Source organism: Schistocerca serialis, chromosome 5 (genome assembly GCF_023864345.2).
Source record: "Schistocerca serialis cubense isolate TAMUIC-IGC-003099 chromosome 5, iqSchSeri2.2, whole genome shotgun sequence".
NCBI classification, from domain to species: domain Eukaryota; kingdom Metazoa; phylum Arthropoda; class Insecta; order Orthoptera; family Acrididae; genus Schistocerca; species Schistocerca serialis.
Window position 1 is genome coordinate 489,479,763 of NC_064642.1, and position 21,539 is coordinate 489,501,301.

Below are 21,539 nucleotides of genomic sequence, written 5' to 3' on the forward strand. Positions count from 1 at the left end.
GCACTATGGGACTTAACATCTATGGTCATCAGTCCCCTAGAACTTAGAACTACTTAAACCTAACTAACCTAAGGACAGCACACAACACCCAGCCATCACGAGGCAGAGAAAATCCCTGACCCCGCCGGGAATCGAACCCGGGAACCCGGGCGTGGGAAGCGAGAACGCTACCGCACGACCACGAGATGCGGGCTGTGGTCATCAGTCCCCTAGAACTTAGAACTACTTAAACCTAACTAACCTAAGGACGTCAATACCCCGAACATCCATGCCCGAGGCAGGATTCGAACCTGCCACCGTAGCGGTCGTGCGGTTCCAGAGTGTAGCACCTAGAACAACTCGGCCACTCCAGGCTCTGAGCACTATGGCTCTGAGCACTATGGGACTTAACATCTGTGGTCATCAGTCCCCTAGAACTTAGAACTACTTAAACCTAACCAACCTAAGGACATCACACACATCCATGCCCGAGGCAGGATTCGAACCTGCGACCGTAGCGGTCACGCGGTTCCAGACTGATGCGTCTAGAACCGCACGGCCACATCGGCCGGCGGGTCGGCCACTCCAGCCGGCAGAGGAAGTGAACAACAGCGTAATACCAGTGAAGCGATGGAAAAAATTTAACAGAAGCGAATATGCAATGGGAATAAGGTTGGGTGACAAAAGTCATGATGTACCTCCTAATATCGTGTCAAACCTCCTTTTGCACCCGGCGTAGTACAGCAACTCGACGTAGCATGAACTCAGCAAATCGGGGAAGTCCCCAGCAGAAATACTGAGCCATGCCTGCTCATAACCGTCCATAATTGCTAAAGTGCTGACAGTGCAGCATTTTGTATACGGACTGACCTCTCGATTATGTCTCATAAATGTTCGATGGGATGCACGTCGCTTGATCTGAGTGGCCATACCACTCGCTAGAGATGTCCAAATTCCTTTCAAAACAATGGCGAACAGTTGTGGCCCCATGACAACTGCCTGCGAATATGACATCCATGAATGGCTACAAATGGTCTCCAAACAACCGAACATCGAGAGATCGAGAGGAGCCCGTCCATTCCACGTATACACAGTCCACACCGTTATGGAGCCACCAACAACTTGCACGGCCTCTTGCTGACAACATGGGTCCTTGGCTTCATAGGCTCTCCGCCACACTCGAACTCTTACAACTGGAATTAGGACTGATCTCACCAGGTCACGGGTTTCCAGTCGTCTAGGATCCAAATGATACAGTCAGAGCCTAAGAAAGGAGCTGCAGGTGATGCGTTGTTAGCAAAGGCACTCACGTGTGTCGTCTGTTACCATAGTCCATTAACGCCAGATTTTGGCACACTGTCCGAACGATACGTTTATTTTACGTCCCAGCTTGATTTCTGGGACTATTTAGCGCAGTGTTACTTGTCTGTTAGCACTGACAACTCTGCGCAAACGCCTCTGCTCTCGATCGTTAAGTGAAGGATGTCGGCCTCTGCGTTGTCCGTAGTGAGAGGCAATCCCTCAAATTTGTTATTCTCGGCACACTGTTCACACTGGATGGCGAAATATTGAATTCCCTAACGATTTCCGAAATTGACTGCTCTAACTACCATTCTGCGCTCAAAGTCTGTTAATTCCCGTCGTGGAGCCATAATCACGTCGAAAACCTTCTCACATGAGTCACCTGATTACAAATGACAGTTCCGCCAATGTATTGGTCTGTCCCATAGCTTTTGTCAGCTCAGTGTATGATACTGGTAGCAGGAAGTAGGAGCGCGGCACGAGCCCTGCGTGGCGCCCGAGGTGAAGGGCCGCACTGAACACGTGGCGGCCGTGGGAAGCCCGCAACACCAATGAGCATTTCGTAACCGGCGCTCCAGCAAGTGACGCGGCACGTGCGTAGCGACCTCCTTGCTGCCTGACGTACTTCCCGGCAGCCACTAGTTGCCTGCTGCCACTGTTTCCTCACTGCGAAGGGTAGTCATAAAATTTGAAACAACCTGACGCAGTCGATTGCTAAATTGGAGTTTCGTGCAGTAATTCGTTTTGTGTGTTTGTAGTGGATGAAGACTGCAACAATCCATGTTGAGTACACAGTAGCAGTGCTTCATCACACGACCAGTGGACCTGTGGGGCAGACACTTCCACTGGGTCATCCAGTCTCAGTGACAAGGAACATGTAGCAGACCATCTTTGTGTGAAGAACTGAGAATCGCAACGGAAGTGCTGGTGGCCCTGGTGTCATGAAAAGACGAGCGTGTATCGATCGAGGCGATAGAAAAAAGTAAATACCAATCAAGGACCAGTTGTCATCATCTTGCACGACATTTTCAGTGTGGGACCCGAAACTACTCAGACCCATTCAAAGAGCCGTTGCATTGATGCAGCAACGAAAATGTAGCAGCTGTGACCAGGCAATCCAGATTACTTCTTCAACCGCCTCTTGGCCGTGGATCATTGATGGGTGCATTGCTATCATCAGGTAATCTGTCGCTCTTTTTTCAGGAGGCTACCAAGACGAAGCGTCACGATGAGCTATCCAATCCATGCTTCCATACTATTATGAAATGCGAAAGTAACTCTGTCTGTTACTCCTTAGAAGGAAATAGGCTACTTTAGAAACAAAAAGAAAAAAAGATGTGTAGTTACTTCAGTGGCACGACGCGTAGATATGAGCTCCTGCTCATGCTATTCTGCACGTTCTGCTCGGCAGTGACGCTGCGGTTGGCACTGCATAGAACGTTGGGGCAGTGGCGTGAAGAGGGATTGGGGGGGGGGGGGGAGGGGGCACACACTACCAATCAAGGACCAGTTGTCATCATCTTGTGTGTGTGAAATCTAATGGGACTTAACTGCTAAGGTCATCAGTCCCTAAGCTTACACACTACTTAACCTAAATTATCCTAAGCACAAACACACATACCCATGCCCGAGGGACGACTCGAACCTCCGCCGGGACCAGCCACACAGTCCAAGACTGCAGCGCCTAGACCGCTCGGCTAATCCCGCACGGCCTTACCGTAACAGGCACACACGTGAGGACAGTGACATTATTAAGCGTTCAACAGCTTACTTACATACCCACATCATTCATCATAAAAAAAAATTACGGTTACATATGTGCAGTTGTGAGTAACAGCTATTATATAATGTGTTGACTAGTTAATGACTCTGTAGATAAGTATGGTTGCAGGTTCGTATTAAGCCAAAAAATAATGAGAGAATATATCAAAAAAATTTCTAGAACTTTACGTTAATTATTTATCGGAAGTGTCAGAGACTCTATTTGAGTTTTGTATTCATATAGTTATCAAGCTACCTAATTTAATGAAGATTATAATTTGCATATATTCATGTAGGGCATTAGTCATACACAAGCCTTATAGCCTCTACTTCCATTTAAATAACTAAAATTTTAATCTCTAAATGGGATGCAGTTCGCCGGCCGAAGTGGCCGTGCGGTTAAAGGCGCTGCAGTCTGGAACCGCAAGACCGCTACGGTCGCAGGTTCGAATCCTGCCTCGGGCATGGATGTTTGTGATGTCCTTAGGTTAGTTAGGTTTAACTAGTTCTAAGTTCTAGGGGACTAATGACCTCAGCAATTGAGTCCCATAGTGCTCAGAGTCATTTTGTGATGCAGTTCTTTTTATGTGTAAATATTCTCATTTTGATCGCATTATTTAACTTCCAATATATATATATATATATATATATATATATATATATATATATATGAAAAATAACAAATCTGTGCTTTTTATCTCAAGTAAGGCTGATGAGTAAGCAAACAACTTCAACACGACTTACTGTATATTACATATTACTCACTGAGCTGTTCTGTTCCATTACAATTTTAATTTAATTATATAATTACAACAGAAGTCAGGAACACTGCATGGTAAAATCTTGCTGTGATCATTGGCTGTCATTTAAGTTGTGGCAGTGGCCAGGTCCACCTATACGACACCAACAATGACTCACACTGCCCTGAACACGTACAGGTGGTAGCCAAAAAAACTGGAGGCACCAAAACACATCATTTTACCGTGCTTAATATAGTGTGGGAAATCCGTTGTCATTCAAAACAGCTTACACTCGTCTCGAAATGAATAAATATTAGCCCTGTGCGGTTTTATTCCTACAAAATGTTGGCAAATGCTGAAGGTGGATAGCAACCATGCACACTTCTCTTCACAGTAAACCACAAGGGATCTGAAACCTGGTGACTCTGAGGGCCAGGAGAGATGTGACAGTTCATCCTCGTGCTCACAAAACCAATCCTGAGCGATGCAAGCTGCAAGGACAGGGGCCTTGTCGTCGTGGAATACGGCATTACGATTAGGGAACAAGCATAATACCATGAGATGGACACGATAGCCAAAATAGTCATGTTGTGGCAATAATACGATCTTGCTGAGCAACCATGAGGCCTATGGAATACCGCACTATGACTGCCCAAATCATTAATGGACCCCGCCAATTTCCACTCTTTGGAAGTAAATTCGACCACAGGTTGGAAATGATCTGAGAAAGTCCTCATCCGACCAACTTAATTTATTTCATTGTTCAGTAGTCCAGGGTTTACGGCTTCGCCACCACGTTTACCTGTTACACTCATTTGCATCACTGATGAGTGGTTTTGGACTTGCAGCTCACCCTGTAATTCCCTGTTTATGGAGCTCCCTTCGTGTTGTTTCGATCTGACAGGTTTCGAGAATTCGACATTCGGTTTTGCAGTGACCTGTGCCTCTGTAGTCTTCTTATTTTTCATCGCAGTGCTCCTCAGTGACCGCCTGTCACTATTACTCAAGGCACACTATCGCCCGCGTCTTGACTTAGCTAATGACGTTCTCCCGCTTTCCTTGTACGCGGTATCAATTTCGGATACGACGCCTCTTGAAGCAATAAACACTTCCGCTACCTTGTTTACGGAATAACACACACAGGAGCATCAACAATTTGCCCACTTGCGAATTCGCATAATGCACTCAGAGCTACACAGAAAACTGTTCAGATCACGACTGGCGCTTGCAACGGGTTAAGGACATTGTACAGGTGCGGTTGGTGGTCAAATACAACAGCGCAACCTGCTGGCTTGGTCAGCATCTGCATTTATGTTCAAGCATAATTTTCTAGCTGTTTCCACATTTCTGTCCAATCCCTGTAGTTAGTGTCAGTGCCCTCGTTTTTCGTCACAGGGAGATGAGCGAATATATTTAATCTACACTTTTTAGCATCTGAACGACTACATTTACAAAACACTGCAACAGCCTAGAAAAGCTTTGGGTTCACGCCATAAGCTGGTTGCGTCTTCTGATAAATGTTCCCTCTGACAGAATTCTGCAGTATCACATTTTCATTTCTACCAACCGAATATCGTATGTCACAGACACGTAGTCGTTTTCCTCTAAATTCTTCCATCACACCTGAGATAATGCTCACTTTTTATTACATATTTCTGAAACTGCAGTTGCTGCTCTAGATGACTACTCACATAATCTTATCCAGAAATACGAATGAAATCGACACAAGCAAACTTACACTGGGGAATTAGGCTGTGCAGGATTATTAACGAAGACTAGAATGAAACAAAAGCCGTGCGAGATTAGCCGAGCGGTCTCAGGCGCTGCAGTCATAGACTGCGCGGCTGGTCCCGGCGGAGGTTCGAGTCCTCCCTCGGGCATTGGTGTGTGTGTTTGTCCTTAGGATAATTTAGGTTAAGTAGTGTGTAAGCTTAGGGACTGATGGCCTTAGCAGTTAAGTCCCATAAGATTTCACACACATCTGAACGTGAAACAAAATAAACAGAAACGTAGTTTAGGAAGTCATTTGCTAAGCTGCGCAAATGATTTCTTACAGTTCCTGAATGCCACGACTTCATAATGAGAAAAAGGTTACTTTTTCATGTGTACTTTAGCTTCTACATTGCGAAACCGTTTTATATTTAATATTCCAGCTGTTAAATGAAGGTCTGAACTGAAATTCGAATCTATTGTACGTATTCTCAAACGTAAAGTGTAATTCGTAAATTGTTAGCCACTACGACGTTCATTCATAACTTGCAACAAAACACCAACAAAATCAAGACCTGGAAAGAAAGAGCGCTGCCAGAATAATCGGTGAATGGATACAAAAAGCGTTTTCTCCCGAACTGCGCAATCTAAAATGCGCCCAGCCAACGCGCGTGACTGCCCTGGCGAGTCGGAAGCCAGACGGCACAACACACACGGGTGGTCACGACGGCAGCCACGCCCCGCCCACAAAGCACCGCAGTGTTTGTGTCCGACTACTCGGGGCCCACGGTACGACCAGGGTGTCTGCGCACGGCGCCTCCGTTTCAGAAAGCTGGCGCAGTCTACACGTTCTTGACCTGACAGGTTAACGACCACTTAGCGCTGCAAGAAATAGCAGCCACAGCCTAGAATTATTAAATTCTCCAGCGTGCGTTATAAGCGATTCTCGCGCTTGCGTGGCTTCTCCTGGTGTCAAATACAACAGGGGAAAGCTTTTAACGCAATCAGTTAAGTTAATTGGGAGCATGTACATTTTTACACCCTTCCAGACCGTTTAGGGCAACCATTTCTCATCGAGGTATCGCTTCTAGACACCTTACTAATTCTGTTCGTGCGGGGAAACTATACACTACTTTACCGCAGCAACTGACCGAAGTGTAGTTTGAAAAATACACTACTGGCCATTAAAATTGCTACACCACGAAGATGACGTGCTATAGACGCGAAATTTAACCGACAGGAAGAAGAGGGAGACCAAAAGATGAATACACTAAGCAGATTCAGAAGGATGTAGGTTGCAGTAGGTACTGGGAGATGAAGGAGCTTGCACAGGATAGATTAGCATGGAGAGCTGCATCAAACCAGGCTCAGAATGAAGACCACAACAACAACAGGAAGAAGATGTTGTGATATGTATATGATTAGCTTTTCAGAGCATTCACACAAGGTTGGCGCCGGTGGCGACACCTACAGCGTGCTGACATGAGGAAACTTTCCAACCGATTTCTCATACACAAACAGCAGTTGACCGGCGTTGCCTGGTGAAACGTTGTTGTGATGCCTCGTGTAAGGAGGAGAACTGCGTACCATCACGTTTCCGACATTGATAAAGGTCGGATTGTATCCTATCGCGATTGCGGTTTATCGTATCGAGACATTGCTGCTCGCGCTGGTAAAGACCCAATGACTGTTAGCAGAATATGGAATCGGTGGGTTCAGGAGGGTAATACGGAACGCCGTGCTGGATCCCAGCGGCCTCATATCACTAGCAGTCGAGATGACAGGCATCTTATCCGCATTGCTGTAACTGATCGTGCAGCTGCGTCTCGATCCCTGAGTCAACAGATGGTGACGTTTGCAAGACAACAACCATTTGCACGAACAGTTCGACGACGTTTGCAGCAGCATGGACTATCAGCTCGGAGACCATGGCTGCGGTTACCCTTGACGCTGCATCACAGACAGGAGCGCCTGCGATGGTGTACTCAACGACGAACCTGGGTGCACGAATGGCAGAACGTCAGTTTTTCGGATGAATCCAGGTTCTGTTTACAGCATCATGATGGTCGCATCAGTGTTTGGCGACATCACGGTGAACGCACTTTGGAAGCGTGTATTCATCATCGCCATACTGGCGTATCACCCGGCGTGATGGTTTGGGGTGCCATTGGTTGCACGTCTCGGTCACCTCTTCTTCGCATTGACGGCACTTTGAACAGTGAACGTTACATTTCAGATGTGTTACTACCCGTGGCTCTACCCTCGCTTCAATCCCTGCGCAACCCTACATTTCAGCAGGATAATGCACGACCGTATGTTGCAGGTCCTATACGGGCGCTTCTGGATACAGAAAATGTTCGACTGCTGCCCTGGCCAGCACATTCTCCAGATCTCTCACCAATTGAAAACGTCTGGTCAATGGTGGCCGAGCAGCTGGATCGTCACAATACGCCAGTCACTACCGTTGATGAACTGCGGTATCGTGTTGAAGCTGCATGGGCAGTTGTACCTGTGCACGCCATCCAAGCTCTGTTTGACTCAATGCCCAGGAGTATCAAGGCCGATATTACGGGTAGAGGTGGTTGTTCTGGGTACTAATTTCTCAGGATCTATGCACCCAAACTGCGTGAAAATGTAATCAAATGTCAGTTCAAGTATTATAATTATGTCCAATGAATACCCGTTTATCATCTGCTTTTCTTCTTGGTGTAGTAATTTTACTGGCCAGTAGTGTAAGTATGGTTGAAGAAGAAAGCATAGTCGATTATAGTTAGAAAAGCTTCCGAATCTGCGAAATCTGCGGGTTCATGTCGTTGTCCAAATAGATATCGATGTAGCTACTGGCTGAGTGTCCCAAGTATGATATACGGGCCGCCCAACAAGTGTAATTATTATCTCGATTTTTTCCTTTAAAAAGATTATCTTGTGTTGCTCACCTACAATTCTTTGTGGCCTGCATGCTAAGAACGTCTTCACGACATCCGAAATTGTCGGTACCTCAAAACTACTGACGACACATGTACCCCTATTCACACAGTGTGTGTAGTCTATAGAGAACGTTTTAATCTCAAGCATTATAGTGTTTCTGCAAAACAAAAATCTCCTCTACAAAAATCAACTTGGATTCCGCAGACAGGGATCTTGCGAAAATCAGCTCGGTTCGTTTCTGCACGAGATCCATAGTGCTGTAGACAACGGTACTCATGTTGATGACTTCAGGAAGACTTCTCAAACCGTCCCGCACTCCCGTTTACTGAAAAAAATACGAGCTTATCGAGTATCCCACAAGATTTGCAACTGGCTTCAAGATTTATTTGCAGGGACAACGCAACATGTCTGTGTTAATGGAGCAAAATCAACACTGACCATTTCCGGAGTAGGACCGTTGTCGTTTATTGTGTAAATAAATGGTCCATTAGCAAGCACTGACAGTTAACACTGAAAGGAAGTAAACGTAACATCTTGCGCATACCGTGGAAACAAAAGCCACTGTTGTGCAACTACACTCTAGACAAAAAACTGCAGGAACGACCTTAAATGGAATGATCACATAAAACAAAAAACAGGGAAAGCAGATGCAGATCGAAATTCATGGATGAATTTTAAGAAAATGTAGCTCATCCACAAAGGAAGTTGCCTATTAGGCGCTTGTTTGATCAAATCTTGAATACTGTTCGCCAATATTGGATCCTTACCAGGTAGGACTCATAGAATAGAGAGACAGACGATCCAACGAAGAGAGGCGCTTTTCGTCACGTGATTGTTTAGCGGGCGGAACAGCGCTACGGAGATGGTTAACAAATGCCATTCGCAGACGTTACGAGAGATGCGTTGTCACAACTGAGAAGTATATTGTAGAAATTTTGAGAGAACGTTTTCCGGGAAGAGGCAGACAGCTTATTACTTCTTCCCACATACATCTCGCCTAATGACCACGACGAGAAAATTCGAAAAATTAGAGCCAATAAAGAGGCATACTAACGATCATTCTTCCAGAGCGTCATTCGCGAATGGAGCAAGGTAGGGGGAATCAGTTACTGGTACCAGAAGTATCCTCCACCAGACACCAAGGAGGTGGCCTGTGGAGTACTGATGTAGATGCAGATGGAAGAAGTATCATGTGTTGATTGCTGGTCACAGCCCAAGATTGTCCACCTAAGTTTTCTCTTGGACCGGCATTAAGCAAGTTGGGACGTGTATACTCGTCGACTCCGTGCCGTATCTGGATGAGGTGGCAAACTTACATTTTCAGAGTGACCACCTCTCGGCATCGCCAAGACTTGCTTGCGTCGTAGAAAACCATCTCGGACTCGCCAAGCTGCAGTAATCTATACTAGAAATATACGCCTTATGCTACATGAACAATTTAATCGGCTTACTCGTGTATTTTAATACTGTGAAAAGATGGCCAAACCCTGTCTATTACCGAGCGAGGTGGCGCAGTGGTTAGCACACTGGACTCGCATTCGGGAGGACGACGGTTCAATCCCGTCTCCAGCCATCCCGATTTAGGTTTTCCGTGATTTCCCTAAATCGTTTCAGGCAAATGCCGGGATGGTTCCTTTGAAAGGGCACGGCCGATTTCCTTCCCAATCGTTCCCTAACCCGAGCTTGCGCTCCGTCTCTAATGACCTCGTTGTCGACGGGACGTTAAACACTAACCACCACCACCACCACCACCACCACCACCACCCTGTCTATTAAAACTCTGGACATACATAATTACTGCTAGTGGTGGTGGAGTGTTCGTCGCTGTTAATAGTAGTTTATCCTGTAGTGAAGTAGAAGTGGATAGTTCCTGTGAATTATTGTGGGTGGAGGTTACACTCAACAATCGAGCTAGGTTAATAATTGGCTCCTTTTACTGACTTCCCGACTCAGCAGCATTAGTGGCAGAACAACTGAGAGAAAATTTGGAATACATTTCACATAAATTTTCTCAGCATGTTATAGTCTTAGGTGGAGATTTCAATTTACCAGATATAGACTGGGACACTCAAATGTTTAGGACGGGTGGTAGGGACAGAGCATCGAGTGACATTATACTGAGTGCACTATCTGAAAATTACCTCGAGCAATTAAACAGAGAACCGACTCGTGGAGATAACATCTTGGACCTACTGATAACAAACAGACCCGAACTTTTCGACTCTGTAAGTGCAGAACAGGGAATCAGTGATCACAAGGCCATTGCAGCATCCCTGAATATGGAAGTTAATAGGAATATAAAAAAAGGGAGGAAGATTTATCTGTTTAGCAAGAGTAATAGAAGGCAGATTTCAGACTACCTAACAGATCAAAACGAAAATTTCTTTTCCGACACTGACAATGTTGAGTGTTTATGGAAAAAGTTCAAGGCAATTGTAAAATGCGTTTTAGACAGGTACGTGCCGAGTAAAACTGTGAGGGACGGGAAAAACCCACCGTGGTTCAACAACAAAGTTACGAAACTACTGCGAAAGCAAAGAGAGCTTCACTCCAAGTATAAACACAGCCAAAACCTCTCAGACAAACAGAAGCTAAACGATGTCAAAGTTAGCGTAAGGAGGGCTATGCGTGAAGCGTTCAGTGAATTCGAAAGTAAAATTCTATGTACCGACTTGACAGAAAATCCTAGGAAGTTCTGGTCTTACGTTAAATCAGTAAGTGGGTCGAAACAGCATATCTAGACACTCCGGGATAATTGTGGCATTAAAGCAGAGGATGACACGTGTAAAGCTGAAATACTAAACACCTTTTTCCAAAGCTGTTTCACAGAGGAAGACCGCACTGCAGTTCCTTCTCTAAATCCTCGCACAAACAAAAAAATGGCTGACAACGAAATAAGTGTCCAAGGAATAGAAAAGCAACTGAAATCTCTCAACAGAGGAAAGTCCACTGGACCTGACGGGATACCAGTTCGATTCTACACTGGGTACGCGAAAGAACTTGCCCTCCTTCTAACAGCCGTGTACCGCAAGTCTCTAGAGGAACGGAAGGTTCCAAATGATTGGAAAAGAGCACAGGTAGTCCCAGTCTTCAACAAGGGTCGTCGAGCAGATGCGCAAAACTATAGACCTATATCTCTGACGTCGATCTGTTGTAGAATTTTGGAACATGTTTTTTGCTCAAGTATCATGTCGTTTTTGGAAACCCAGAATCTACTATGTAGGAATCAACATAGATTCCAGAAACAGCGATCGTGTGAGACCCAACTCGCTTTATTTGTTCATGAGACCCAGAAAATATTAGATACAGGCTCCCAGGTAGATGCTATTTTTCTTGACTTCCGGAAGGCGTTCGATGCAGTTCCGCACTGTCGCCTGATAAACAAAGTAAGAGCCTACGGAATATCAGACCAGCTGTGTGGCTGGATTGAAGAGTTTTTAGCAAACAGAACACAGCACGTTGTTATCAATGGAGAGACGTCTACAGAAGTTAAAGTAACCTCTGGCGTGTCACAGGGGAGTGTTATGGGACCATTGCTTTTCACAATATATATAAATGACCTAGTAGATAGTGTCGGAAGCTCCATGCGGCTTTTCGCGGATGATGCTGTAGTATACAGAGAAGTTGCAGCATTAGAAAATTGTAGCGAAATGCAGGAAGATCTGCAGCGGATAGGCACTTAGTGCAGGGAGTGGCAACTGACCCTTAACATAGGCAAATGTAATGTATTGCGAATACATAGAAAGAAGGATCCTTTATTGTATGATTATATGATAGCGGAACAAACACTGGTAGCAGTTACTTCTGTAAAATATCTGGGAGTATGCGTGCGGAACGATTTGAAGTGGAATGATCATATAAAATTAATTGTTGGTAAGGCGGGTACCAGGTTGAGAGTCATTGGGAGAATCCTTAGAAAATGTAGTCCATCAACAAAGGAGGTGGCTTACAAAACACTCGTTCGACCTATACTTGAGTATTGCTCATCAGTGTGGGATCCGTACCAGATCGGGTTGACGGAGGAGATAGAGAAGATCCAAAGAAGAGCGGCGCGTTTCGTCATAGGGTTATTTGGTAACCGTGATAGCGTTACGGAGATGTTTAACAAACTCAGGTGGCAGACTCTGCAAGAGAGGCGCTCTGCATCGCAGTGTAGCTTGCTCGCCAGGTTTCGATAGGGTGCGTTTCTGGATGAGGTATCGAATATATTGCTTCCCCCTACTTATACCTCCCGAGGAGATCACGAATGTAAAATTAGAGAGATTAGAGTGCGCACGAAGGCTTTCAGACAGTCGTTCTTCCCGCGAACCATACGTGACTGGAACAGGAAAGGGAGGTAATGACAGTGGCACGTAAAGTGCCCTCCGCCACACACCGTTGGGTGGCTTGCGGAGTATAAATGTAGATGTAGATGTAGTCTTCCGCCATAAGCAGCCATGCTACTCCTGAGTGTTCAGTAACGTAATTTTCACAATTTCCATTGAGACATTGCCTCTGTCTTTTCTTATCTTTTGTAATTCACGAACGAATTTCCACTCTATCGCCTTTTCGCCTCACTATACATCCAAGCCCAACTGCACTCAGTTTTCATTAAAGTAAAGGTGATATACGTTCCAGAGGTCCTTTCTGATTCCATTAACATTCTTCTCCACCTACCACCACGTTTTAAGTGGGTTAACTTTTTGTAATTTGATGTACCACGTATTAGTTGTTTTGATACAGTGAAGTCACCAACACTCTGAAAAGCTTGTAAAGCTTGTAGGAATGTTTTAGGGGAGGTTGTGCTGAGAAATAATTCCCAAGAAAAAAATTCGATACATAGCGTCGTTTCCGAGTTATTTAGCACTGAAGCCAGTCAATCAGGTCTTCGCGCAAACTTAAGCAGCCTCGAGAGACAGTTTCGCCAAACTTGTGTTCCGTTTGGCTTCCTCAGCTTGAACGAACGTAGTTTTTTCTCACGTAGCTTAAATTTACCGCTCCCGATAAAGGCACATTTTAATTGGTAATGAGCATTTGATTTCACGGACCCGCAGACATCTGTACATTCTAGTGCGTGCAAGTGCTTGAATTTTCGCCCGCAACGACTTGATTGGCTATCCTCAATTCTAAATAACTCGGAGACTGCGCAGAGTATCGAATTTTTCCCTTGGCAGTTATTTCTCAGTAGAGCGTCCCCCGCAACGCCTTTACACGTTTTTCAGACTGTTTCTGACCACCCTGTATATTACGGCTACTGCGTTAATTTTGTATGCAACTGAAGTCCTATTCATAGGATATGAAATAAGCGTTGACATGTCGCAGATATGCCTGATATCATACGCATTTTGATGCCGTCTCTAACGCCGCCTAGTGGCACAATTGTTTCCCTTATAACACGTTGCGCTGCCCGAGCCAGTTTGGTCACTGATGTTGCAATGGAATGATTATAAGTGACTACATACGGTGTACTGATGTTAAAGGTGTGCTACTCAGCTTCACTGATTCATTGTAACGTGTATTACTGTATTTCGTCTGGCACGGTATTCCTGTGCCACATGATGATGAGGCAACACCAATCGCATTACGACAAGCTAAAAAAATGAAAAAAGTTTTTGGCTACCAAGAAAACGGCATAATCATTAAAGTAAAGAAAATGGTCCACAACCCAGACGTTGATTCGAGCGTCACTTGCTTTACTATTGGAGGTGGTAGACCGCTGTATCTTTCCGACCGATAGACTTAGATAGCCGAGTAACAGAGGGTTCTGTAGTTTGACGTGGACTCCAAAACGCCGAGAAACTGAGCATTTTTCGGATTGACAAGTAGTCTCCGAAAGTAAAAGAAGTCATACCTGACAAAAGAAGTTCTTTTCTAGCTGAATGACTTAATCTTGGGCTACCGCTGTATTGTCCTCGCTTCACTGTTCAGATTTGCAACGCAGCTGGTGTAGGCAATCCATAAGCATCTTGCTGACGACAGAAGAAAAGTGTTTGTACTGGCCGGCTCACGACTTACATATTTAACCAGTCCTTTGAATACCTTAATTATTTATTCATGTGTTTCTGTCTCTGTGCCTGGTGTGGGCAAGTACGTACTCTTAAGTAAGGCGAAAACAATAAACACGTTAGTTTTATTCTCGATGGTTTAGCACAGAACATTCCAAATATTACAATTAATGATATTTTATAATTATCACCACACTTTTTTTAAATACTTCTTGATTTTGTGTAGCAGTGGTAAGATATTTGAAGGAATACCAGAGCAATGGTTTTCCCATTTTTTTCTTATCTGCTTCACGACAGTATCGGTATGCAGTTTTCAGATAAATGTATAAAAAAGTTTTTAATGTAGGGTGATTTAATTGCTAATATCCTCAAATTTCCCTGGGACAGGTAATATTTCCACAGACTACGGGTACAGGCTTACGAAAACATAGTGACTGAATCTTAACCTTTTTTAAATATGTACATATTTATTTATTTACAATCGCCAGGTTAGACAAATGCTGTCATCACCGGTTTTGAATTATTACGAAGTCACCATCAGATGATCTGCTTAAAATAAAGAAATAGGAGGACCGTAAAAACACTAGGAAACTAAATTGTAAATGAAATTAATTGATACACGTAACTATACTCACTCAATACTTTACATAGTAAAGCGTCAAATGAACAGGCCCTGAGAGGTGCATTCAGTGTATACATATCTATGCTCTCATTGTTGAATCAGAACGTGACCCTTAACTACGTAGGAGTATATAAGAATATCTCATTTGAGAAACAGTTATGTGTACTGCATGTACCACCCAATAAAACAATAGAATATTTCATTTGAGATGGAAAGATGTGTTGCGTCGAAGTACAGTTCACTGCTCGTTGCTTTTATGTACACTCGGATAAAATTAAATCTGTGAGTAATCTGACAAATGAAGAATTGAAAGAAGGAGATAGTATGGTACTGACTACGACGACATGGACGTAAAGAGCAGTAAATCTGCTGTGGCTTTTTTATAGTCGTGACCAGTCACCTGGTGAGTTTTAAGGAAACAACAGGGGGGAATTGAAAGAAACGTGTGTCCTGTGGCATCAACGCCGCACCTCTTTCCTTGGCTTAGACATTTTTATTATTTAGAAAAATTTAAACGTTTTCCTGTGCATATTTTGTATCTGGCATTGAATTACAGTCAATAACTTTCGTAATATTGATTTTTAAATCTATTTGTTGTTTCTGACCACCGGGTGCATTTTAAAACAATATCGTACAGAAATGTAGATATAAATACGAGGTATCTTCCTGATGTTAACGTCACAATATTAACGAATCCGGGGTTTAAGTCTTCGGCCACGTATCGAAATTTTGAAGATATGAGTTAGACTAACTGTAATGGCAACCAAAACCTGCTATTATTCATTTCAATTGTGTAAATGAGAACTGTTGTATTCAACACTTCGATTAGGCTCTATTTAGGACAATTTTATGAATCATATCACTCCAACAGAGACTTGAATCATTTCAGATATTCAGTTGTTTTCGAGCATTAGAGCTGAAAAAGAAATAAACTGCGGAAACCACTTTAGGAGTTCATTGTTCAGAAAACAGGACGGAGTTATGTTTCAATGAGTTACGGCTCAACAGAGCAAATTACCTAGGCTATCAAGATAATCTCACAGATGTCTCCAGAAAGATATAACTCATAACAGGTTTCGCTCGTAATGCGTTCCTAACAGAACGAGAATCCTACTTTGTGGTGCTTCTCGTTTGTCTACAGTTATTTGGGCACATTTGGCTTCTTTTTTTTCTTAATCGCCTCCTACCAGCTGAAGCTTATAGTCCATTTTCTTACATCCGACCTCCAGCACAATTTTTGCTACGATACACAACCGGTCGGGAGTGTAACTGTCATCGTTTCCTTAAGTGATTCCATCAGCTAACGATTATGGACCTGGTTTTATTTTCAAATATTTGTATCACAGACATCTATGTGGCAGTTTGCACCTTCTTATCATTTCCAGTTCATGCGATGAATATAACACTGAAATGGATACTCAATCACACCGAATACAACTACAAAGCCCGAAACCAGAGACGGAAACTAGTCCGGTGGAAGAGCTTGGGTCCGCGTAGGCCGGGACAAGCCTTGTAAATAATGAGCTTGCTTTCGTAGTAATTGCCTTCCCTTGTAGCGCGTAAATATCAACCTAGCCTTGCTGAAGGGCAAGGCTAATGAGAGGCACACATTAATACGTATCAGCGCCTCTGCCCCGGTGCGGGAGCGTAACGACCTAACTTCACACAAGCGAGCGCTGCTGACATGTTCTAGAACACGCGACGGTACTCAACCCGTAACAGGGAAAAATCCGAAGGTGTGTCCGTTATCAGCCACATTTTTCCACTCTCTTGTAATTTCAGTGCGAGTAAATGCTTCAAGTGGTAAACCATGTACGCTTTCATGAACGTTTTATTTCACTAACTTGGTCTATAAAGTAGGTGTCACATATTACCTACTCGTACTTGTCATAGAAAATATGGTGTGCACTTCCTTGCTAAGCAACACCGTGAGAGCATTCTTAGTACTTGCTGTGGAAATCTATGCAGCAATGTCAGCTCCTATGATGCTCTTCATGGCACTTTTGGATATATTTCTACAACCAGCGAAAAAAACGCTCCTACGGAGCACGAAAAAGCGACTGTGATCCTGTGTAAAAGACTTTGACTGAAAAGTGGGAGTTTTGGCATGTGAACATATTCGCGCTCTTTTTAACATGCAACTCATCTCTCACTCCCACTATCTCCCGTCCATTTCTCATCCACCTCCACCGGCCCATTCTAACTCACTCATTCAGCCCAACTCATTGTCATTATCTCTTTGTGTCTTCCAACTGTCATTTTCTCCTGTCTGACAGCCATAGTCTCCTCTTTTGCCCAGCTAATACGGCCTCCTGTAAATGTTACTGTCTCCCTCTTGTTCTCTCTTACTGCTACTATCTTTAGAATGAAATTTTCACTCTACAGCGGAGTGTGCGCTGATATGAAACTTCCTGGCAGATTAAAACTGTGTGCCGGACCGAGGCTCGAACTCGGGACCTTTGCCTTTCGCAACCAAATGCTCTACCAACTGAGCTACCCAAGCACGACACACACCCCGTCCTCACAGCTTTACTTCTACCAGTACCTCGTCTCCTACCTTCCAAACTTTACAGAAGTAAAGTTTGGAAGGTAGGAGACGAGGTACTGGTAGAAGTAAAGCTGTGAGGACGGGGTGTGAGTCGTGCTTGGGTAGCTCAGTTGGTAGAGCATTTGCCCGCGAAAGGCAAAGGTCCCGAGTTCGAGTCTCGGTCCGGCACACAGTTTTAATCTGCCAGGAAGTTGCTACTGTCTTGTTCATTCCTTTCCACTGCTGCTGTCTCTTCTCATTGTCACTATCTCTCTCTTCCTTGTTGTCATCGCCATATACTTTGTGCCTTCTAATCTCTGGCTCCCTCCCACTTAAACTTTCTCCTCTGTTTATTCCTGTCCTACTGGCGCTGTCTGACTGTTTTCCGAGCACCATTCACTCACTGTCGACATGTTCCAATGCCAGTGCGTCTCCTTTGCTATTTCTGTACCACAAGAACTGTCTGCTATCTTATAGTATTTATTACTTTTCCGTCTCTTTGAAACAGCCACTGTCTCCTTCTCTCTCGGCATAAAAAATCGCGGATATGTTCACATGCCAAAACTTTTGGAAAATTTTTTAAAGGTGCTGAGGAAGGTAGAATAAGACATCTGATACCTCACTTTCCAACAATTTTTTTTAATTTTTTTTTCAAACAGGAGCATATTTGCCAATTTTTCCGTTTGTTCCCTTCTCTTCTCTGCAATAGCACTGAGTGTCAGTCATATGAAAAGAACTTTATACATCAGTCAAACTTTGATAGTATAGTTAGAAGAAATTGAAATAATGCAAAACAAATTTTACATCTAAGACAGGATTTTACGCGCAGAAAAAATTTGCAGCGCCTCCATAAATCCCTTAAGGCGCACCATAGACCACTGGTTACTTTATACGTCTTCCGTCGTTCCTTAGTTGCTTCTTTATTCCTGGACGTATATTTCGTCTTTACAACCAAATCAAAGACAGTTTGGCACAAAACTAACTGCCTTTCAAATCAAAAATCAAATGGCTCTGAGCTCTATGGGACTTGACATCTGGCCATAGTGCTCAGAGCCATTAGAACTATTTGAACTTAACATCTGAGGTCATCAGTCCCCTAGTCTTAGAACTACTTAAACCTAACTAACCTAAGGACATCACACCCATCCATGCTCAGGGCAGGATTCGAACCTGCGACCGTTGCGGTCGCGTGGTTCCAGACTGAAGCGCCTAGAACCGCTCGGCCACTTCGGCCGGCAAAGCGTTATTGAATCCACGGCTGCGCGTAAAAGGAAATTTTATTAAATCACACTTTAGAATAAACAAAATCACCAAATACACTGCCACATACTTTAACAAAGGCAAGCTTTCGCACATGATAAATACCACGGTGCAGCTATGATGATTACGGCGGATATTACAGTGCAGCCTACAGTAGGAACGACATGAACATGAATATAATACACAGAAAGGCTGGAATAAGTCACACTTACATGCGCAAATTCGTGTCAGCATTTAAGTACCGTGATCATACTTAACCCTGTAGTCACAAGATACGACATGATAGTCATGAGTCATGAATGGTTATAAATTTTAGTTACAGACTGTAGACGCTGAAGAAATTAATACATAGCGTTCGTGTGGATTATCACTTATTATCAGAAAGTTAACTATTATTGGTGGTTGCCAAACAAATTTGAACGTAGTGCAAGCATATATTGTTTGATGACAACGAAACCATCAATTAGAGTAGCCGTCCGTGCAAATACTTTGCTTAACTACGATGTTGAGAGTAAGACAGATTCTGTGTCCTCAAAAACAGTTCTTCTTTGTGGGAAAGCAGTACAGGCTCTGAAAATTCTAACGAAAGTTGATTAAGGAGAATTCCGGGTTGGTATCTTCGAAAACGACACGGTTGCTTTCCTTCCTCATCGTTGCAACCTCCGTTACTTCACGTCGGCAGGACGTTACACTGTAACCTTTCTTCCTTCTTACCTCCGTTCATTCACATTCGGCAGTAGCTCCTTCAACGGACTGACGATCGATACAAGGCAAGCAGTTGACTCTGAGTTTAAATAAATGTAACGTATTGCTCATGAATACGCAAAGAGGTCCACTACTGTACGATTATACACTGCTGTGCAAAACTTAAGGAGGAAACTAACATTCGCATGCTGCATCACGACCAAATAACACAGCTCAATGGTACTTGGACCCCATGTAGAAACAACTGCAATACAGGACATAACAGTAGGTAACTGAAAGAAATACGCAACGACATGAATAGAAATGACACCTTTGTCCAAAGACAATAATTACACTAAAGTCAGAATGGCCCCCTGGGCGTTACAAATGTTGTTCACCACGGAAAGCAATGCATGTTCTGCATCGTGTTTCCATGTTGGCCACAAAGATGGTAAGTTCTTGTGGTAGGGAGTCCCATTCCTCATTCCTCCAACGGCGCGGTTTAAAATTACGGGATGGTAGTTGATGCGTGTGCACCTGCTGCAATACATCTTACCACTGCATATCTTACCTGTTCGATGGGATTTAAGTCGCAGAAACATGCGCCAGTACACTGATGCGGCCGCGCACTGTTATCCACAAAAATGAAATCATGGCCGAATGCACCCGTGTAAAGATGCACACGGAGAAGGAGTGCAGAGTTACTATAACGTTGGCTGGTGAGAGTACCTGGTTCAAAGATTAAAGGATCATTATGCCCATGCAATATTGTGTCTCCCCACTACATATCACGTGGACCAACAGACCCACAATGTTCGACAATGTTCCTGGGTGCATTACATGTTCCCACCTCTCGCCAAATGAGAGTACGTCCAGAATCATTACTCACACTGAAACTGCTCTCATCCGAGTAGAGCACGCGACCTCACTCCAGCTTGGTCCAGGTCCTACGCTCTTGGCACCTCTACAAAAGGTGCAGCCAAGGTAAGGGTGTGAATGGACAGTAATGAACTGTTCGTCGGGCAAAGAAACCATCCCCCTTGTAGTTGCCCCGCCACTGTCGAGCGTGAGATTACGTGCCTAACAGTCCTGTGAAAATATGGTTGCAATGCACGTACCGAATCTTGGACGTGGGTCCTTTATTACCTGCCGGCCGGTGTGGCCGTGCGGTTAAAGGCGCTTCAATCTGGAACCGCGTGAAGGCTCCGGTCGCAGGTTCGAATCCTGCCTCGGGCATGGATGTGTGTGATGTCCTTAGGTTAGTTAGGTTTAAGTAGTTCTAAGTTCTAGGGGACTGATGACCACAGATGTTAAGTCCCATAGTGCTCAGAGCCATTTGAACCATTTTTCCTTTATTACCTGGTGCACAAAGAGCGAACAACTTCTGCTATATTTGACCTTGGTCTACCGTCTCCTCTCTTTTGGGCAGCAGTGCCTGTGGTTCGGAACGCTAACCATCCACATGAGACAATGCTGAGAGCAGTCTATTTCCTGGGCTTCACTCTTCAAACTTCGTCCTCTTCCTAGTTTCCCGATGATTCTTTATGGGTAGAAGTCATCCAGATGTTGTCTCCAGAACATCTTTTAATGAAGACCACGAACACAGTGCGCTGTAACTGATCGCTGATTGGCACCCACTGACTTTTCCCAGTCCTTAAATTGCCCCCCGTGGCGGAGTCAGCCACATTAAGCGCTATAGACATGCCAACTTTCTGTGCACAACTGGGAGATCTGTAGCAACGTGTTCTCGAATTTTCATTCATTTCCACCGAGTTCTTGATATTAGTGCGTATGCGACAGCATGTATACCTAATATATTTCAAAACGCCCCGCGTAAAAACCAGATTTTTCGGTGCTAATACCTCAGGTTCTATTTATGACAAGAAGGTTGTGTCAAGTGTTTTGGGTAGCCCTTGGGCTATAGACCATTTGTACGCCCAGAAAAAGGATCTTCTCAGTGTGACTGTCCTACAGTACAGGGTTAGGCGAATGGAGCAAATTCTTTGGTTCTTTTTACATTTGAAATAGTCTACGGTGGGCTT

At 44.2% G+C, this 21,539-nt stretch overlaps 1 non-coding gene across 1 annotated transcript; it reads left to right on the plus strand.

Annotated features, from left to right (window-relative positions):
* Positions 1-17,668: 17,668 nt before the first annotated feature.
* On the plus strand, positions 17,669-17,743 carry Trnas-cga (transfer RNA serine (anticodon CGA)). The gene has a single exon. It is a non-coding gene; the product is annotated as a tRNA-Ser (tRNA).
* Positions 17,744-21,539: the final 3,796 nt, after the last annotated feature.